Raw genomic sequence first — 18734 nt, forward strand, 5'->3', positions numbered from 1 at the left:
TTAATAAAACGAACACAAAAGGAAGAGGGGGATACACGACACACTGTATCCCCCTCTTCTATTTGTGTTCGTTTTATTCAAGCTCATTCCCATCGAAGATGTACCAACTAGCACAGACCAGAGCTATTCGACTTTCAGGAACTTCAAATAAGAATAACTTTTTGCTGCCAAAAGAAGTAAGTTAGTTAAGTATATTAAATTTGGATCTGACATAGCTTCTTTGGATTAACGCTTAGGCGAAGGGCTACTTGTGCTTAAAATTGGTCTTGCTGGCATTATAAGGGAAAAAATTGAACAAAACCACCTCAATACTCAAGCAAGTGTTCCAGAACCAATGCGAGAATAGTCATACTTTGAAAACCAAGTGCTGCTTTGAGAAAGGTAAGTGCCATTTGTGTTCTTATTTCATATAAACATGTTAACATAAATTATCCCTAAATGGCTTCAAAATTTATCTCTAAGTAAAGTTACTAGATGTCCTAGTTTGACGAGACAGTCTTTCTTGCACAGTGGGTGTCGGGTGTGTTTGCTTTGATGTGTTTTTCGCAGCGATTTGATTGCAAAATGCCTTGGATGCAAGTTGTAATAACTGAACAGAGCAACAAAACATTAGTGGAGAAAGTAAAACAATGCTGCAAGGTTTTGTGCCTCAGTCACGGTGTAAAGAAGCCCTAATATATGCTAGCTTACTGCTTGTTGTGTCTAGGAAGGAGTTCCTTTGAATTAGTAAACAAATCAACTGAAATGCCAGCTTGTCATCCTCACTTCCCGATTATTTGGAATGTGGCTCACCAAAATGCGAATTCCTAAGTGCAAGTTCATGTAGAAACAGGCGCAGTAAAAAGGAACAAGCAGCGGAAAGCTTCACCTGGGCTGTGGGGCATGCAGTAGTGGATGGCTGAGGAATAACTTATAACGCATTATCCTCGAGGTCATTGTGTGCATGATTTGAACACCTCTAAAAAAACAAAGCCTCTTGAAGAGGATGGGTTGTATAATTGGAGGGAATTATTTGAACATCTCTTTGTGGAACGTTAATAACGCGGATGCACCTTGTCCTTCTCCTTCGTCAACTTGAGACTCGGCCTATGCACACGCCTTGCTGTGGCTTTGAAAGTCCGCAACATATGCTTCTCACGTGTCCTTTTGTAGGTCATGCTTTGCACTCGAACCGTCTTAGTGGTCCCGCTTTCTCGCTTTAGCTGCGGCATGGCTGGCTGCCGCTCCTTTCGTCGTCCGCCAGTATCGGCATTTCGCCGATGTCATTCCCACTGCTTCCTCTTTTGCTGCCCTGCTCTGGCTGCACACTTCATTTTACAACGTATACAAGCGGCAATGGGAGTCATAAGATCCGTCGAGCCAGTGTGTGACGGACACATCAGGAGAGGCGGGTGGTGAGCCGTGCTTCCACTTGATGTCTCCTTAGCAATGGCGGCAGTGGAGTGAAGACAGCACCACCGTCCTGTTGTGTCGCTCGAAACAACGGCAAAAACTTTTGCCGGTCTGCCCCGTCTATTGCTCACGCTGCAGCATAGTCCAGTAGTATACGTGGCGAGATGCGTTTCCTCAGTGGCAGCATGTGGTATGTTTACCATGCAGCATGTTGAAATTATAGCTCCCTTGCTGAACTGCGCCCCATCGTAGACTTCGCCAACGACGCCAGGCTGGCTGAACACGAAGTGGAGGAAACTCTAGCTATCATTATACATGTGTGCACAGATTCCCAGCAAGCCTATCGTGCCTGTCAAAACACTCTTACGACCGCCATGTTCATTAAATTTCAGGACATTCCTGTCACGGCCACTGGATCTCCTGCTTTCGGTGCGGACGGCTTAATTCTCATCTCCGCCTGTGATGGCCTCCGCGATCGCCCCAAGATATTGGCTTTAAACCTGTCATAGCCTAGCTGGAGCAGGTCTCGTTCCCCACATTTTTTTGTTTCTTTTTACTTCAGAGGGGGGAAGGGAGGAACATGGAATTGGAATTTGAGTTGGTTTAAGCACTAGCATAATAAACGCGCCGGACATGACGCCGAGACAGTGACGTGGGGTGCTTCTAGGCGCCCAGGTTGGTCATTCCATAGCCTCCTTTATAGAAAGATATAGAGGAGGCTATGGTCATTCACGCGTCCGGTGTCCGGGCGTCGCCCGCAGCGCTGCATGCAATCATAACCCGAGATGCGCAGAGGGCTGATGGGGCGGATCAAGTGGTCGGACGGAGCGGTCGAAGTTTATGGCACCGCGCCTGTACCGAAGTGTTGTGTGGCACCGCGCAAAAATAGGAGACGACAGAGTACGACATCCGCGCCTTTCATTTTGTTGCACAAAACACACCGCACTTGCCTCGGATATGATAATTTTATCAATTCAACTTTGCCGCTCAGGCTGCTCAGGACTTCTTCTGAAATCAGCCGTTTATTGTCAATGCTGCAGTCAGTCCAGAACTCACCACACTCCCTCCCAGGCGTAATCTCGCATTCGTTTTTCGCTTATATTCTGATCGCACGGATCGAGCAGTTCTCGGACAACGAGCCGGCGTACTACCTGCGACATGAGTCCGATAATGATGTATCGTTCCCCCAGAAATCGGTGGTTTTGCACCTTTTGTTTACCAATGCACTGAAGAATACATAAACTTACCACAAAAGTTATCACGACAATGTGGCACATACAACATGGTACCACATCAGAGCACCAATAAGTCAAGGTATGCAAATGCGCACGCGAGCGAAATCAAGGCTTTTCGCGCTTCCAGACATTTCTCAGTTGATAGCACCCTCGTTACACGGCTGTGATGTAAAGGGAAAGTGGCGCAATGACTCCCAGCAAAACGTCAAACGCAATCGTCGCAGCAGACCGGGATAACATTACGTAGCCGTAGGCCCGCTCGATGCGTGAGAAGTTTACGGCGGCGGGTGCGAGCAATGAAACGTCAGAATACAAAATTGGCTCGCAGCTCTAAAGGGTGTTTGGTGTTACGCATGTGATCTAACTCTCTGGGCGAGCGGCAATACTTCCAGGATCCGAGGCTGGGAGCGCAACGCTGGCGAAATATCTCGTACGGCGCCTTCGGCAATGCCGCTCCAATTCCGCTGGTAGCTTGCCGGAGCCACTAAATGCTACCACGAGCCTTGGGTGGGTGCACCAACTTCCAGGATGCAGTGCGCCGGAGAAGCCCGAGGGGAGGAAAATGCGGCGACAAGGGAGGTTGGCTGGCTCTGTCCCGCCTTCGACAGAGGCCAATATTCTTAAAAATTACATACATCAGCCTACTCTCAGTTGTATGCAAGCTATTTACCAAGATAATAGTTAATCGCATAAACGGTAGCCTGGATTCCCAACAACCGAAGGAACAGGCTGGGTATAGAAAAGGATCACATCCATGTCATCAACCAAGTAATAGATAAATGAGCAGAGTATAATAAATGGCTTTTACATGAAATTTATAAACCCCGAAAAAGCTTTTGATTCAATAAACACCGCGACAGTGATGGACGCCCTAAAGGACCAAGGAATACAGGAAACCTAGCTACGACTCCTAGACGACATATATGACGAATGCACGGGCATGATAATCCTTCCCAAGCGAACCGATAAGTTCCCGAGCCGAAAGGGAGTGCGACAAGGAGATACCAGATACCATCTCGCTAAAAGTGTTCACAGCGTGTCTGAAGAGGGTATTCGGGAATCTTGACTGGGAAAACCCAGGCTTACAGATAAACGGGATATACTTGAGCCATTTGAGGTTTGCAGACGACATGGTCTTGCTCAGTGGCTCTGCGGAACAACTCCAAAAAATGATTGAAAAACTACAATCAGAGAGCCTTGAGGCTAACGGTAAACACGAGGAAATCTAAATGATAAACAAACATACTGAACGCGTCACTTTCAGCATAGGTGAGAAAACACTGGAACAGGTTGAAGAATATAATTACCTGGGACAGGTGGTCAGTGCTGATCCCAACCAAAAAAAAAAAAAAAAGAGAATATCCGGCGCAGAATCGGATTGGGCTGGGGTGCACTCGCAAGCACTGGCAACTAAAGAAAAGTGAGCTACCTCTATTCCTCAAAACAAAGACAGATAACCAATGCATCCTGTCGGTAATGACCTGCGGAGCGGAAACTTGGCGCCTTACTAAACAACTACATAGAAAGCAAACTTACATCCCCCCAACGTGCCATGGAGAGAATAATGATAGGATTAACGTTTAGGGAGAGGAAAAGAGCTACCTGAATTAGGGAGCAAATTCGAGTAGAAGATATCATAGTTCAAATCAAGAAAAAGAAATGGACTTGGTCTGGCCTAGTAGTGAGACCAACTGACAACAGGTAGACCACGAGGGTAACAGAATGGGCGCCGAGAGACGGGGATAGAAGAAGTGGAAGGCCATTAACTCGATGGAGAGACGGGATGCGAAAAATCGGAAGCAAATAATGGACTCGGGCAGCCCGGGACAGCAGCGGGAGGAGGTCAATGGGAGAGGCCTTCGTCATGCAGTGGATCTAGATAGGGTGATGGTGATGATGATGATTATGCTTTCATAAATCGCATCAGGAAGTCGCCGCGAAGAGAAGGTGAGGGGGTATGCCCACACTAACACCCTTGAACTCATTGAAAACTCATTGAAAAGAAGTTCTTCTGAGGTAGACAAATTAATGAGGCGTACAACAAGACGCTGCCCACGGATGTCAAAAAGAACTTTTCTTGGAAGGCTCGGAGCGTCGCATTAGCACACACCACAGCTGCACGACCGTGTCATGATTGCTCGTATCAATAGCTCTTTGGATAAAACAACTATTGGAAGATGGAATGGTCATGTGTCGATTAATGTCGGATTGCGGATAGCGTTTTTGTGCTTCATGGGCGCAGTACTTGAAGGTGCGACCAAGGCAAGCGCCCGTGGTGACGCTCACGTTCTTTGCGTGCTTGGTACGCATGACCGACGACAGCGAGCTTCAGATTTCGTTTGGAGCTCGAGGGAAGCCTGATTTGAGCATGCGAAGGCACGGTGGCAATAAACAATAAAATCCACCACGCTATCGTGACATCGCACAGGCACGGGTTGGAGCAACTTGCCTCTACCTTTTCACGAATGGGCTTCGAATTTGCCACGCGACGCCGCTCGTTAAAACGTATCTCTCGTCTATGGGTAACTTCGATCGATTTGGCGGGAACGTCCCGCCGCTGGGTGGCTGTGCGCTGGGAGGAGTCGGAAGTGGCCCCAAGTTACGCAGTTCCGTATCCCGTCGTCTTGCTTCCGGTCTTGCCCCAACACACGTGAGAGCGGCGCCGCTCGCTGCCAAAGGCAGAGCGCCGCGGTTGGCCATGTGAGCGGCGCCGGCCTCCTGACGCATCGCGCGCATGCGGCCTTCCCTGGAGTATGCGCGCCTGGCCGCGGCTCGTGCTCGCCACCCTGGGTGAGTGCACGCTCTCTCGTCTCGGAACTCGTGCCGGGAGAGCTCGGCTACTGTCGGAGCGCCGCGGCAAAGCACGTGACGCTTCTCGGCTGTGTGGCACGTGCGCGTTGTTTCTGAGACTCTTCCGCTCCCTCAGGTCTTCGGGGACCGAAAGCAGTCCTGAACGACGGGGAAGGAAAGACAGAGAAGGGCTACAATAAGCTGTCAGTTTATTAAAGCATGCAATGTTTTTTGCGCATACCGGAGACGGAGACACTTCTGGGAACTCGAATGGAAATCCAGCCAGTTTCGCCTCATAACTGAGGCGAACTTGACTGAACACTGTGTACCACTACAGTGGCTAGAATAGCCACTGTAGTACCACGGCCAAACATAGCACTGCAGCCTTTCACCAAGACTAATGTAGCAACGATGACAAACGGACCTCCGTTTGCTCTGTTGAAGTTGACTTCTCGCCAAAGCACAGAGGTGGTTGTTTAATGGCTTAAATAAAGATCCTGCTGCTAATCCTGACCTTTGAGATATTTGAGGATATCAGTAGATGGCAGGGGTTTCCTGTATGAACGGAAATCTTCACCAACAAATACTTTTCCAAAGCTCGCCACAGCAAGAACAGCTTCCCCAGCACTTTCACATAGATGTCCCTACTTCACACCATCTACACCCAGCGATCTTCAGCACCTACCATAGCCCTCTCCAAAATTCATATCCCCAACCACCAGCCCTCCGCCCAGTGTCCACGGGTCGTACAATACACTGGACTCCTGCACGCTGTCTGTCATTTGCACACCATTCTATCGAAAGCGATCTAGCGCGAGCAGTATGGAGCCGTGTGCCGGCTCTGTACACCCTACATGGAACACAAACGGCTTATCCCCACCTTACCAAGATGTCTCGGACCACAAGCACCCCTGACCGCCTGCACTCCCACTTGGGCAAGAGTACTCCCGACCAAATAACGGGTTTCTCTCTCCCCCCATTTATTGAACAACATGGCGGCAGATCCAAGAGATAGAGAGAGAGGGGAATAGCCAAGAATGTTGGCAAAATTCTTAACTGAGTGTGCGTGTGTGTTAACGTCGTGTTGGAGACCTTTTAGAGACTTCAGGCTAGCAGCAAGAATTCTTCACTCATCGCTCGCTCCCACTGCGTATTTCTGTGGCGATGCCAGATGAATACTCCCTTTCAATACGCAGTAAGAGGACACCATACTCGATTTGATTTCAATCAGTCATTAATGACATCTCACGAAGGACAAAAACGGTTATTGGAAGGGTAAAAGTTGCCTGCACAAGACGATCCAAATTTATTAGAGACTCTTTAGTCAAGGAGTTAAACCAAGAACCCCTCAACAACTCATCGTTGACGCCTTAAGAACCGCTTTTCAAGTGCTTTTAAGACTTTTTCAAGCCTTAAGAACTACTTTTCATGAAGTCGCCGGAACTTCTTGGAAATACCTCTTTTGTACATTTCGTGACAACTTTCTCAGTGGCATTCCTACTTGCTCGCGCTGGTCACTGGTCATCCTCAGACTGGGCAACTGGCCTCAGAATTGATACACAGAGCTGCTACTTCTGGAACACTCACTTTGCCTGTTTCCCGAAAAAAAAAATTGAGGCCTTTTTCTTGACAGAGAGGTAGTTGAAACGCGAACTTTTGCCCATGCAACCTGAGTCTGAAATCATGTAGTTGGGAGTGAGAAATTTTTGCGTGCACGTTTTTTTCTTCTAACGATTATACAAGCACAGTGAAGCGGGAAAACCCCGTACAATGATATTGTGGATGTTGTATTGCCTGGGCCCTCGTACAAAGATTTGTATTGTGGAGGACCCGACCAGGGTGTGCTGAAAAGGTCGAAAAGACTGCAGGTACAGCCAGGGCTCGTCTTTTAAATGCAGAGCATTTCAGTAACTCACGATGTCACCCGCGTTGACGTCCGTAGTCCGCACCGCACCCCTCCCTACTATATAAAAAAATACTATCCGGCGCCCGGTTTCGATCTCTCGACCCTGCGGGCGGAACGCAATGTACATGGTGCTCTACCCACTGCGCCACAAAGCCGACAGAATGGGACGCTACTAACGCGCCTTATATCGTTGACTCATTCAAATTACTGCTGACGAGCGCTCTCTCGTCAGCAGTTGCCACAAGTGCAACAACATTAACGTAACGCAAACTACTTAACGTCGTGCGCCCCCGGAAATGCTCTGCATTTGATCGTGCCCCTCGCGAGGGGGATGTTTCACTGCGTCTTCTCTCGGTCGCGGGACCCGTGGCGCCATCTGGCGGAGGCGCGGCACAACTCGTAGCACTTTCTTTGAAAAAGCGCCTCGAAAGCGCGGCAAATATGAAATAGGGATGACGCGCTTTCTTTGGATAAACAGTGCGCGGTGCATGAAAGGGACCCAGCGCACGATCCACCCCGAGCGGCTGCGAGTTCGCTGCCGATTAATACGGAACGAATTTTTTTGCCAGTTAAATACGGGAGCTCTGGTTACATCGCTTGTAGTGTTAGCAAGATGGGCTTGTCTGCAAGATCGGTGCATAACGAACAAAGTTTATCAACGCCAGAAATCTAGCGGTGCATTCAATTTCATTCGCGGCTACCAAAGATTGCACAGAGGGAACGATGAAGCGCGATAGCTTTTCTTGGCTTACATAAGGGAGCTTTGGTTACATCACTTGCAGTATTAGCATAATTCACCTCGCCTCCAAGATCGGTGTGGACGAAACAAGCGCTAGCACTGCCGAAATTTGTCAAATACGACCAAAACGAATCACCCGACAATATTTTGTTTCATTTACACACGGGAACATTATTAGTACGGACATACACAGAAGAAAAGATAGCTTTTTGTACCATGGGGACAGATCGTCTTAGTTGCAAGCCACCAGAGACAATATACCATGTTCTTTTGCATTGGGGAGGTAGGGGGGGGGGGGGTGGTATGTTTTTGGTATGTTATGCAGAGGGCACTTTTTACGGATTTCCCGCTACAGCCTGATGGTATAAGGTATCTCACCGTAGATAAAGGGGAAGGAGTGCCTTATGACTTAGTCATGCCACTGGGCCTGACGTTGATGACCGTTCTTCAAAGCAGTATTTCAGGTAAAGCGTAGGTTGCTTTGTGGAAACTATTAAATTTCAGGAGACATTGCCCGTGTGGCTACCAGAAATGGAGCAACTCACGGCTTTGAGCGAATTTTAACTGACAACGCTAGGCCTTGGTTGGTCAGCCTCACCAAGTTAATGCGTGATCTTTTAGCCCTCATTCACACAGCCGTCACCTTCTCCGTCCCGGCGCCGTCACGTCACGAAACCGCGACGGAGACGTAAGCGGAGTAGCGTTCGTACTGGAGCTCTCCGTCAGTGTACAGGGTCGTCTGCCTAGTGATCAGTTTAGCCTAGAATTGAGCGTGCTTAATCTGAAAAGCAAAGAAAATGGCTTAGATTTTTACGTGTGCTCACTTTTCGCTAAATTTAGCCGTAAAAATTTGTTTTCTGATTAGCTGGTTTACCACGGGACGTGGTCCCGTCGCATTGACGGAACGGAAACGTAGCTCGGCTTCCCGTCACCGCCGCGCCGTTTTCAGCGAGAGAGAGAGAGAGAATAAACTTTCTTTATTGAGAAAAAAATACAATAAAACGGAGTCTTCGGTGTGGCTTCCCTAGTCCAGGACGCCTTGAGCTCGGGCCGCGTCCACAGCCCTCTCGACCAGCTGACGCTGATCCTCGAGGGTGGAGCTGGCCAAGGCGCTCTCCCAAAGCTCATGGGTGGGATAGGGATTGGGGCGGGGAAGTGGGGCTTGGTCGCAGCCTCCTACAATGTGATAAAGTGTCCCGGGGGCCTCGCAGAAGCGGCACTGCGAGGGGAAACAGGTAGGAGCCAAAATGTGACTTCTGGTGGGGTGGGGGAAAGTGTTCGTTTGAAGGGCACGGAGGAGTCGCTCTAGCTCTCTCGGGAGTTGTTTGTGCACTGGGAGGTAATGCTGTCACTCTAGTCGGTAGTGTTGTGTGATTTATTGGTACGTGACCATCCGATGTGCATGCGCTCAGGCTCACTTCCGGCAACAGCGGCTCGGCGGGATAGCTCTCGAGCCAGGAGATGGGCGGTCTCGTTGCCCGGAACGTCGAGATGAGCGGGGGCCCAGATGATCTTGATGGAACGGTTTCGAGGGCGTTGTGCAAGAATCTTGAGGGTTGTGCGGTGAATTCTTCCGTTGGTGAAATTTCGGCACGCCTGCGCGAGTCGGTGATGATGACAGTGGCTGTGGTTTGACTCACGGCGAGAGCGATGGCCGCTTCCTCCGCTTGCAGTGGGTTGTGGTGTGGTATAGTGAGACTGGTGTGGTGTTGTTTCTTCATGACTACAACAGTGGTCGTGGCCTGAATCCCGGGGTGTGTGACACAATCCGTGTATGCAGTGTCGGATTCGTTTCCGTATTGCCTCGAAATGGCTCTGGATTTGGCCTCTCGTCTCGCCGCGTGGTGCACAGGGTGCATGTTGCGTGGTAGAGGAGGGACAATGAGGCATTGACGGATTGTATGTGGGATGCTTTTTAGGTCAGGGAAATTACCCGAGAAACCGTCGCCCATGACGGAAGACGTTGACGTGACGGTGACGTGACGGGGCGAAAAACGGCTGTGTGAATTAGGGCTTACAATGCTGATCTGTGATGTGAGAACAGACCTAAGAACAGCCAAGTTAAAGCTAGGGAAGACCATCAACTCCGCTGTTTCCTCAGTCTTCGCATCTCAATTGCGATAGTGGGTGAGCTTCTTCTCTTTTTCTTTGTAGAACAGAACAGAATGAGTTTACTGGTACAAAGTGTATATAACACGTGAGAAGCACACAGACGGAGGGACGGAGGTCCCTTGGTCAGTGAGTTTATAATATTTATAGAAAGCTTATGTTAATAAGCATTTTCGTCATGCCAGGAATAAATTTTCCAAATTTCAAGCCTGTAACCTGCGGAATAAGATTTGCACAAGACTTTCATCCTTACTTCGCCCAAATCTAGTCTTTTAAGTGCGTGTGTAAGGGAGTGAGTGAGTTAGTGAGTAGTAAGTGATTAATAATTTCATCCATAACGGCATCTTCTCTGCATCGAGGTGGTAACGTGTATCACATCACCAAAGATAATGTATCTACGTTACGATTCTTTTAAGGATTTGCGAAAAGCAAAAACGCCAGTGTATTCGAGATTTCGGCGCACGTTAAACAACCACAGGTGGTGAAAATTAATCCGGAGCCCTCCACTACAACGCGCTTCATCGCCTGTGTAGCGTCGGCGCGTTAAACCTCATAAATAAAAAAAAAAAAGATAAAGCCTTTGACATTCCTGTTTCGTCGAGCGCGCGAGGTGCAAAAAATTGTTGCGAAGTACAGATAACCCCACAGAAAATGGGAGTGCAAGCCCGCTGTATACGCGCCGGGGAAAAGGAGGAGAAAAACTTTATTGTGAGCCTGGTGACGTGAGAATGGTCCCTCAGTCCAGGAGATCATGGGACGACCTTGCTGTCTCAGCCCTGGACACCAGGAGTTGCTGTGCATCCAAGCCGGCGCTAATCGTCAGATTCTCCCACAGCTCAGGGAGGGGAAGGGAAGTGGGTAAAGGTGGGAGGGCGGAGTTGTGTACGCACCCCAAGATCATGTGTGTATAGGCCGCATGGATTAGGGCAGAATTTACAGGTGGCAGGGCATTGGGTGGTGTACATCCGATGTAGCCATAGCCAAGTTGGACGAGGGAAGGTGTTTGTCTGAAGTCTCGGGAGTATTAATTCCTCTGTTTTAGTAAGCTCCGGGTGAGGAGGTGGAAAATGTTGTCTTGAAGTGCAGCAATGTTGAATGATGTCTTGAAATGTGAGCAGGGGAAGGAGACTCGGTGTTTCCTCAGAGGCCTGGTAGGAGAGTTCGCAGGCTTGTTTATGGGCATGGGAAACAGCAGTGCCGGAGCAGCACGCGCCGGGAAAGAAAAACCACAGCACCAAGCCGGGTTAGGCTGCGGCGCTGCCGCACATGCAACGCCAGACTCATTGTGAAATGAAGACACCGACGGGGGCGAACATGGGGCTCTTGGCGATGCCGACGAGCGGAACGGGCTTTGCAGGGTGCTGTCTAGGAGGCTGGTCACGTGGTGGCGGCAAGGCCGCAAAGTTCAAGAAAAAGTATTAGAGCGATAAACTGAAGGTACAACATATAAGCTTCTTACAAAGTACAACTCTCACTTTCGTACAAAGTTCCAGGTATCCCCGGTAATAGTAAACTTTATCGCTGTTATTAGCGGCAGGATTAAAATAAATGTCACAGGTAATAGCCGTCATTACAGGTAATAGCCATCCTGTCCTTATAGGTAGCCGTCATTACAGGCATATCTTACAGGTAATAGCTGTATTCCCGCCCGTGCTTTTTTCCCACCAGCATTGTAGTGTTCTCCTAGTTGCCCCTACAGTCTTGCAGTTTACTCTCTCTGTGCTCTCGTTAAACCCTAGGGCTTCGGAAAAGTTCATATTTCCCCCGTAAGGATTTTGATGAATATAATCATATTCCAACGCAATCTGCCGGATCGTTTCTTTCCTTTCCGCGTGCGCCATTTTTTTGGGTATACTTCCCCACAAAGCTCTTCCTTCTCACGCAACTCGCTCCAGCCTCAAAAACACAAGGTACCTTCCGCGGAGTTATCGTAGTAATTTTCCTCGCTGATATCAAATTTCTTATCCCTTCTCTGCCATGAAATATCAAATTTCTCTAGGCATCGATACAAAAAGTTGGCTTTCCCGCGGATATATCACATTCCTCTGGTTTCTCCGCACAGCATGCACTATAAGTCATTTCTCTTGCACAACCCCAAAGCAGTGCAGAAAAGAAAGAAACAAACGCAACAATATACGAGCCGCTTTAAAGGAGTACGCAACACGAAATTTCCCAGCTGAGTGCCCTGTGCATATCTCCCGTGTTGGTGGAAATATCTTTTAGGAAGTTCGCACTGCAACCATTTCGTACAACGTACGTTGAATCAAATTTAATCCCTAAGCTGCTGGTGGGACAGCCTAGAACGGACTTCATTTTGAGGTATGCACTTGCGTGACGTGTTGAAAGCTTGCCGCGTGCAAGGGCAGTCGGATGGCGGGTGGCCGCATGCCAGTGGCAGCACTGGAGCGGTAACGTCAGTGGTGGTGTTGATTGCGGGAAATGTGGGGTGGTGGCTAGAGGTATAGTGGCATACGGGTTCAGCTTACCTCCACCCCCTCCCCCCCCCCCCCCCCCCCTCACGTAAGAAACGCCGCAAGCGCACGCGCTGCGTGCGTCCCGCATTCTTCAAAATGGCGTCAGCCCGGTTAGCGCCCGGACATTGACCTCGCGCTCGCACATGTGTCTGCCACTGAATTGCGGTCGGCGTCAGTAGCGTCAGGCCCATAGGTTGGTCGGCTCACTCACCCCCCCCCCCCTCACCACTCATGAGTGAGTGGTGAGTGAGCCTCGCCATAGTTTTGGACTGGCGAGTGTGAGTGTTAGTGAGTGGAAGCCCCACGCGCAGTGAGCCCCGCTCACCACTTGCGAGTGCACTCGCGCTACTCGCGCCATTTGTGTGGCTTACCGCGGTGAGCGCCGCTATTGGCGGTGAGCTCGACCACGGGCGGCGCTGCGAAGCGCGCATCCGTGACGTCAGCTTAGGGATCCTCGCATATGTCGTCTGCTTCACTCGGGCTCGCTCTCCCCGCTATTTCTTTGCGCTCAGTTGACGTCTGATGCTTGTGCGCACCAGATTTTGCGAGTGCGCAACTTTTTACCATAACAACAGACTTAAAATCACATAAACTAGCTCAGGGCGTGAGTTTAAGTATACTTTTGGATACCGCTACGGAAGAAACATTGCCGGCGTCACCCCAATCCTTGCGAAGCCGGTCCTATGCGGAGCGGGAAGAGTCGGAGCTAGGCGTCAGCTTCTTTATTGAGCAATCTTTCTAACAAAGAAAACAGCCAGGTGCTAGTAACCGACAGCAACGAAAATACAAGACCAAAACAAATTCCAGGCCTTTGGGGCTGTCGGCTTTGGCAGAAGGCGTTGCGATTCCCGGTAATCATATGTAAGGTAGAACAGTTTTTGCAACCTTGCCGAACGCTCGAAAGTGTTGCATCACATCACTTTACGTTGTCATGGCATTAAAGTATGCCGACATGCGCTATGGCACGCAAAAAATGTAAATTGAGTTCCAAATAACCTTCTGTAAGTACAGGCGTGTGCTGGCTTTATACCAGGTTTCCAACCAATATGGAGGTTCATTGATCAAAACAAGTCACGTCTACGGTAAAGATGCAGTGACACTATGCTTGTTCAGACCTGGGGGGCTATTTTTTTACATTTCCTGCAGCCATATCTTCCCAATATTCAGATATGTGTTATAGGAAAACTGCACTCAAGAGAATATGGAAGATGAGGAGCGGGAGGAGGGGGAAACTTTAACTTTAAAATCGAGCTGATTAGTGGGCTGGGTCATCAGTCCAGGACAAGAGAGTAAGAGTAATCCTCTTCAATCCATCGGACGTCATCCCGAGTAGACCACGATTTATTTTTTACACCTGGAAGCGTTGGAAAACGATAAAGAGCTGCTAGGAAATATTTATCGGTTTCGATTGCAGTAATATATGCACGTATGCTATTTATTGTGTTTGTTAGCGTGTACATCAAGCCTTCAACACCGTAATCATGTCATAATTGGTCGGGTTGAGAGTCAGTTCGTTGTGATAACGATGGTTACGAGTGAAATTCAGAGCACAAAAGCTGCCTTCGAGTACTCTGGACAACGTTGCCTGGGGCGCGATCGCAGTGGCGTAGCACAAACCTTCTCTTTGTATTTGCATGTGAATACGCAACGCACGCTGCGGATATGCATCTTTTTGCACGCATTCATAGCGAAAGCCAATTTGTGAAAAAGGGAATGTATGCCATACAGCCTTAAGAAAAAAAAAAATATATATATATATATAATATTCGTGAGCCTACATTCCCAAACGTGCTAATAAGACATTTGTGATGGTGCAGAAAAACTAGTGCGTTGGGAACAGAAGAAAAAAAAAACATTTATCTGGTACTAGTCAACAACAATGAAAGAAATAGAAGACGTCCGTTTTATTTCCTGCTGTGCGATGCACGTGAATACGGAGGGACCCGCCGCTGGGCGCATAGCATTAGACTATTGAGTCTTCATAAGAGCATCTCAAAAACAATTCAGGGAAGCCTATGCATTTCGAACACTTATCGAGGAGCTCTGAGCGCTGAACCCCGCGAATAAGCAAGGAAGGACGAGTTATAAACAATCTTCTGACCGAGGCTCTCAAGAAGGTTGTTCTCTCTCTCTTCAAGTGTTGCAAACTTGTGGTGGATACAGACTGAAGTTATTCAGATGTGTCAGAAGCTGGCAAAAATAACTGGATTACTAGAAACACGCTTTTTGATGCCCTAAAGCATCAAAGCGGGCGATTTATAGCGCAGGCACTGCTGCCCCTCACAAGCGGAGTGTAGCAGACGACAGCGGCCCGAGCCCCTAAGCTGACGTCAGAGCCAGGGGGCGCCACTCAAACATCTCATCGCCAATTGCGCTTGTACTCGCTGTTGGCTATTCGTCGCAGTAGCTTCTCGCTGTGGTGGTTGCTAAAGGCGCAATCGGTTTTAGCTTAAAAAATATGTCGTTACTGCCCTCCTGCTATGGAGCACCGTAGAAATAACTTTCTGGTGGCGTGTTGATTAGGAATATGATTTGTATGGGCTTCTCTCGCCGTAATGCACTGTTCAGGGTAAAACCAATAGAAACACTCTACATAAGAGGAAGGAAGAAAGGAAGCAAACTTTATTTTCCTAAGCACCCTTAGTCTGCAGGGCGCCGTCTTGGGAAGCTGTGGCCATGACTTCCTCCGCTCTGGACGTCAGCAGGAGCTGTGTCGCAGCGCTGGGGTCAGCCAGGCTTGCCTCCCAGGATGGCAGAGTTGGATTCGGGATGCGGGTTAACTTTGGATGTCGATCGCAGATCCATATTGTGTGGAACATGTTTGGGTGACCTCCACAGAACGAGCAAGTTGGGGTGCCGGGTAAATTTCGAAAGCGATGTGTGAGATGTTCAGTGGGTAATATGTTAGTCTGAATCTGTCGGAGGAGGACGGACTGCCGCCTTGTGAGTGTACGATGTGGGGAGGGATGTACCTTTCGTGCTGCGCGCGAAAAGACCCGAGGTATTCGCGCGGGCTGAAAGACGGCTGTGCATCGCCTAAGGTTGACGAGAGCTGGTCAGGTGCCCGGTAAATAGTTGCTCGGGCGAGCGTATGTGCCCGCTCATTTCCTGCCTAACCCTCGTGCCCAGAAGTCCAAATAATGTGGAACGTGTACTGTTTGTAGTCGAGCGCGTCTTTGATGAGGCGGGATGCGGTGGTGCAGGTCATTTCTGACAATTGTCTGCAGGCGGCTTGCGAATCGGTGACGGTGATGATGGGTGTTTGCGGACGAACTATATGGGTGGTAGCGGTGTATATGGCTCGTGCAATAGATCGAGTTTCTAGGCCGTCGATAGTATGTACACCTGCTTCGATCGTGACGAGTTCGTAGTTTAGGGGTCCGACGACAGCCGTGACGCCTCCCTAAACTTCCCCAGGATGTGCGTCAACAGAGTAAACGTGCTTGACGGGCCGGGGTGCTGCAGCGTTGTCGAGAGGACGTTAGTCCTGATGTGGCGCCGTTCAGTATGACCGTGGGGGTCCATGTTCTTTGGCAGGGGAGTGATGGTGATGCGTGCTCGGTGTTCAAGGGAGAGGCATCTTTCTTCCTGAGATGCTGATGGTGGTGGGTCCGCAGAGTAGCCGAGATCACGCAGGATGGACCTGCCTTGGTCGGTGCTACGGAGTAGGTGGAACTGTCCTAGGCGCTGCGCACTTAGGAGCTCCTCCAGTGTGTTGGTGACTCCGGTGGCCTGGAGCGCTTGTGTCGAGGTACATTGCGGCACTCCCAGTGCTTGCTTTAAGGAAGCAAGGACAAGGACAGTCACTCGACTTACAACAAAATTTTATTCAAAGAAACTCCCATAAATACTTTTTTACCCAAAACAACGCAGGCACAGGGTCACCCCTCACTCCTTTGAAAACTCAAGATCAAGATCACCACAGAACTCTCTCTCACACACTTGTCATCCTAGGCTGCATTAAGAAACGCTATCTCCTTATCAGTTAATGTCAGTTAAGGCTCACTGATGCATTTTTCTCCTCCTTTCTTGATCAAGAAGGCCTCTACCAGTTCTCGTTCATTCTTCGAAGCACCCCGCTCCACAATGAACATATTTTTTTCAAATCCAGAGTGCACTTGCACTCACGCACGTGCTGCACCAAGTGACTTCCTGTGCCATTAATGAGGCTCTTAGAGCGCTCGCGCATGCGGTCGTTAAGGCACCGGCCCATTAGGCCACTGTAAACCCTTTTGCATGACAAGGAAATTGAATAAACTACCCCTCCTGTGCATTCAGCGAATTCGGTGTGGTGCTGTGTTTGACAGACACCTTCCTTTGGCTCCTTGTCAATGCGAGCACACAAGCCTGGAAGCTTTCTGCGGGCCTAAAATATAAAACGTACATCAAAATATCAAAATATCAAGACCTTAGTGCGACCTTTTTTAAGTTGTGTGACAAAACATGGTAGTAAGGCATTACTACGGTTTTCTTTCCCACATTGTCACGAGATTCGGGCGCTCTTGGCGTTCTGAGGGTTTGTTTTAACTTTCAATGCAACGTTTCTGCCACTGCTTGCAAAAGCTGGGTGGGAAACCCGGCTGATCCTTTTGCGACCGACTTAAAGAAACCTTAATCAGAAAACAAACTTGGAAAAGACTCCACTACCTTAAGGACAGCTTTCATTCTCGAACGACGCCCACACCAAAATTCTCCAGCTCGTACACAACGTCGACCTTTCTCTGCAAGCCGTTATCCACTCCCTACGCGATCACCACTTTGGCCCTGCCTCCCCCCATCGTACCCCGCCCACCCAGCCGTATACTGGACTAACCAACCACAATCTGGACGCACCTTTTATCAAGGAGGCCTCGAAAAAGTATATGACTCCAGGTACGTGTGACATCGTTGTGATGTGAGCAGGCCTGCTGCGTGTGGCCTTTCTGTTGTTACAGGGAAGTCATGTGACCGTTCAGAGTGGGCATATTTTGGATCCGAACAATAAACAAGGATTATTCTTGGTCGTCACACGAGAGTTGTCTGACATTGTGTCAGAAGTGGGATAGGCGGCGGATCCCTCGAACAGTTTGCGAAGAAGAGTTGACTAACAGCGGAAACCGGAGCAGAGCCCACCGTCGAAGCAAGGAACAAGAACGACCGTCATTGTCGGGTGATGGCGGAAATCAAGTCGCCAAAGCCGACTTCCACAATGCTGCAGACTCGCCCGCCTGGATAGACGAATTTGACGACTACCGGTACCCTTAGGCTCTGCATAAGAAGCCGCAAGAAGTTTCAGTAAGAACACTCCTTTATACGATGGGTAGAAAGTCGGGAGAGATCCTTCGTGTGTTAGATAGAAAGTATGAAGAAACGAACAATTTTTACGTTGTGAAGGCGAAATTTCAAGGATATTTTGTGCACACAAAGAACACGGTATTCGAGAGCGCTCGTTTCAACCAACGCCGAATGCAGCACGGCGAAACGGTAGGCTACTTTTCGACCGAGCTCCACAGACCAGTAAACAGGTGCGAGTTTGACCACACGAAAGAACGCCTCATTGAAGACCGCTTCGTGGTGGACCTCGCAGGCCAAGCTCTTTCGGAAGAGCTGCAAATGGATCCGAATCTAACGCTAAACACGGCCCTGCCAAGGGCGCGTGCTACTGAAACCGTAAAGCAGCAACAAGTAGAGCTGAAAGAGCTCGATAAATTCGCGTGACCGGAAATGTCCATCGCGGCTTTAAAGCAGAAACGGACATACAGGTTTACGAGTAAATGGAGCACGGGAGAGGTCACCGAATTAAGTAATTTTGGGGACTTTACGCCGAATTTCATCGCGGCGAAACGCCGACGGGAAGCAACGAGCGGCGTTCTGGTGATGCGTGCGCACTGCCCCGCCACGCCCTATGTGGTAATGCCTAATCGTCGCTGCTCTGCTGTCGTGTCCGACTGCGGGCGCCAGTTTTCGAGGGGCAGCGCTTGGCTGTTGAGCAGCGTTGGTTACATTGCCGCTCGGTGCAATCAACGGAGAACGCATGCGCGGCTTTGAAGTTCGAATAAGCTGTACAAAAACAGTCCAAATGGGTAATGATCTGCGTTTACCTGACGTAA

General features: G+C 49.3%; 1 protein-coding gene and 1 pseudogene across 2 annotated transcripts in view; one reads left to right on the forward strand and one right to left on the reverse strand.

The window, feature by feature from the left end:
- LOC144174287 (cystinosin-like) overlaps positions 1 to 18734 on the reverse strand; it is a 190663-nt gene that overhangs the window by 86233 nt on the left and 85696 nt on the right. The window lies entirely within an intron of this gene.
- LOC144173578 (uncharacterized) lies at positions 5381 to 18342 on the forward strand (annotated as a pseudogene).

This window comes from Haemaphysalis longicornis, unplaced genomic scaffold (genome assembly GCF_048455015.1).
Source record: "Haemaphysalis longicornis isolate Haplotype H1 unplaced genomic scaffold, Haemaphysalis longicornis Haplotype H1 scaffold_3, whole genome shotgun sequence".
Taxonomy (NCBI): Eukaryota; Metazoa; Arthropoda; class Arachnida; order Ixodida; family Ixodidae; genus Haemaphysalis; species Haemaphysalis longicornis.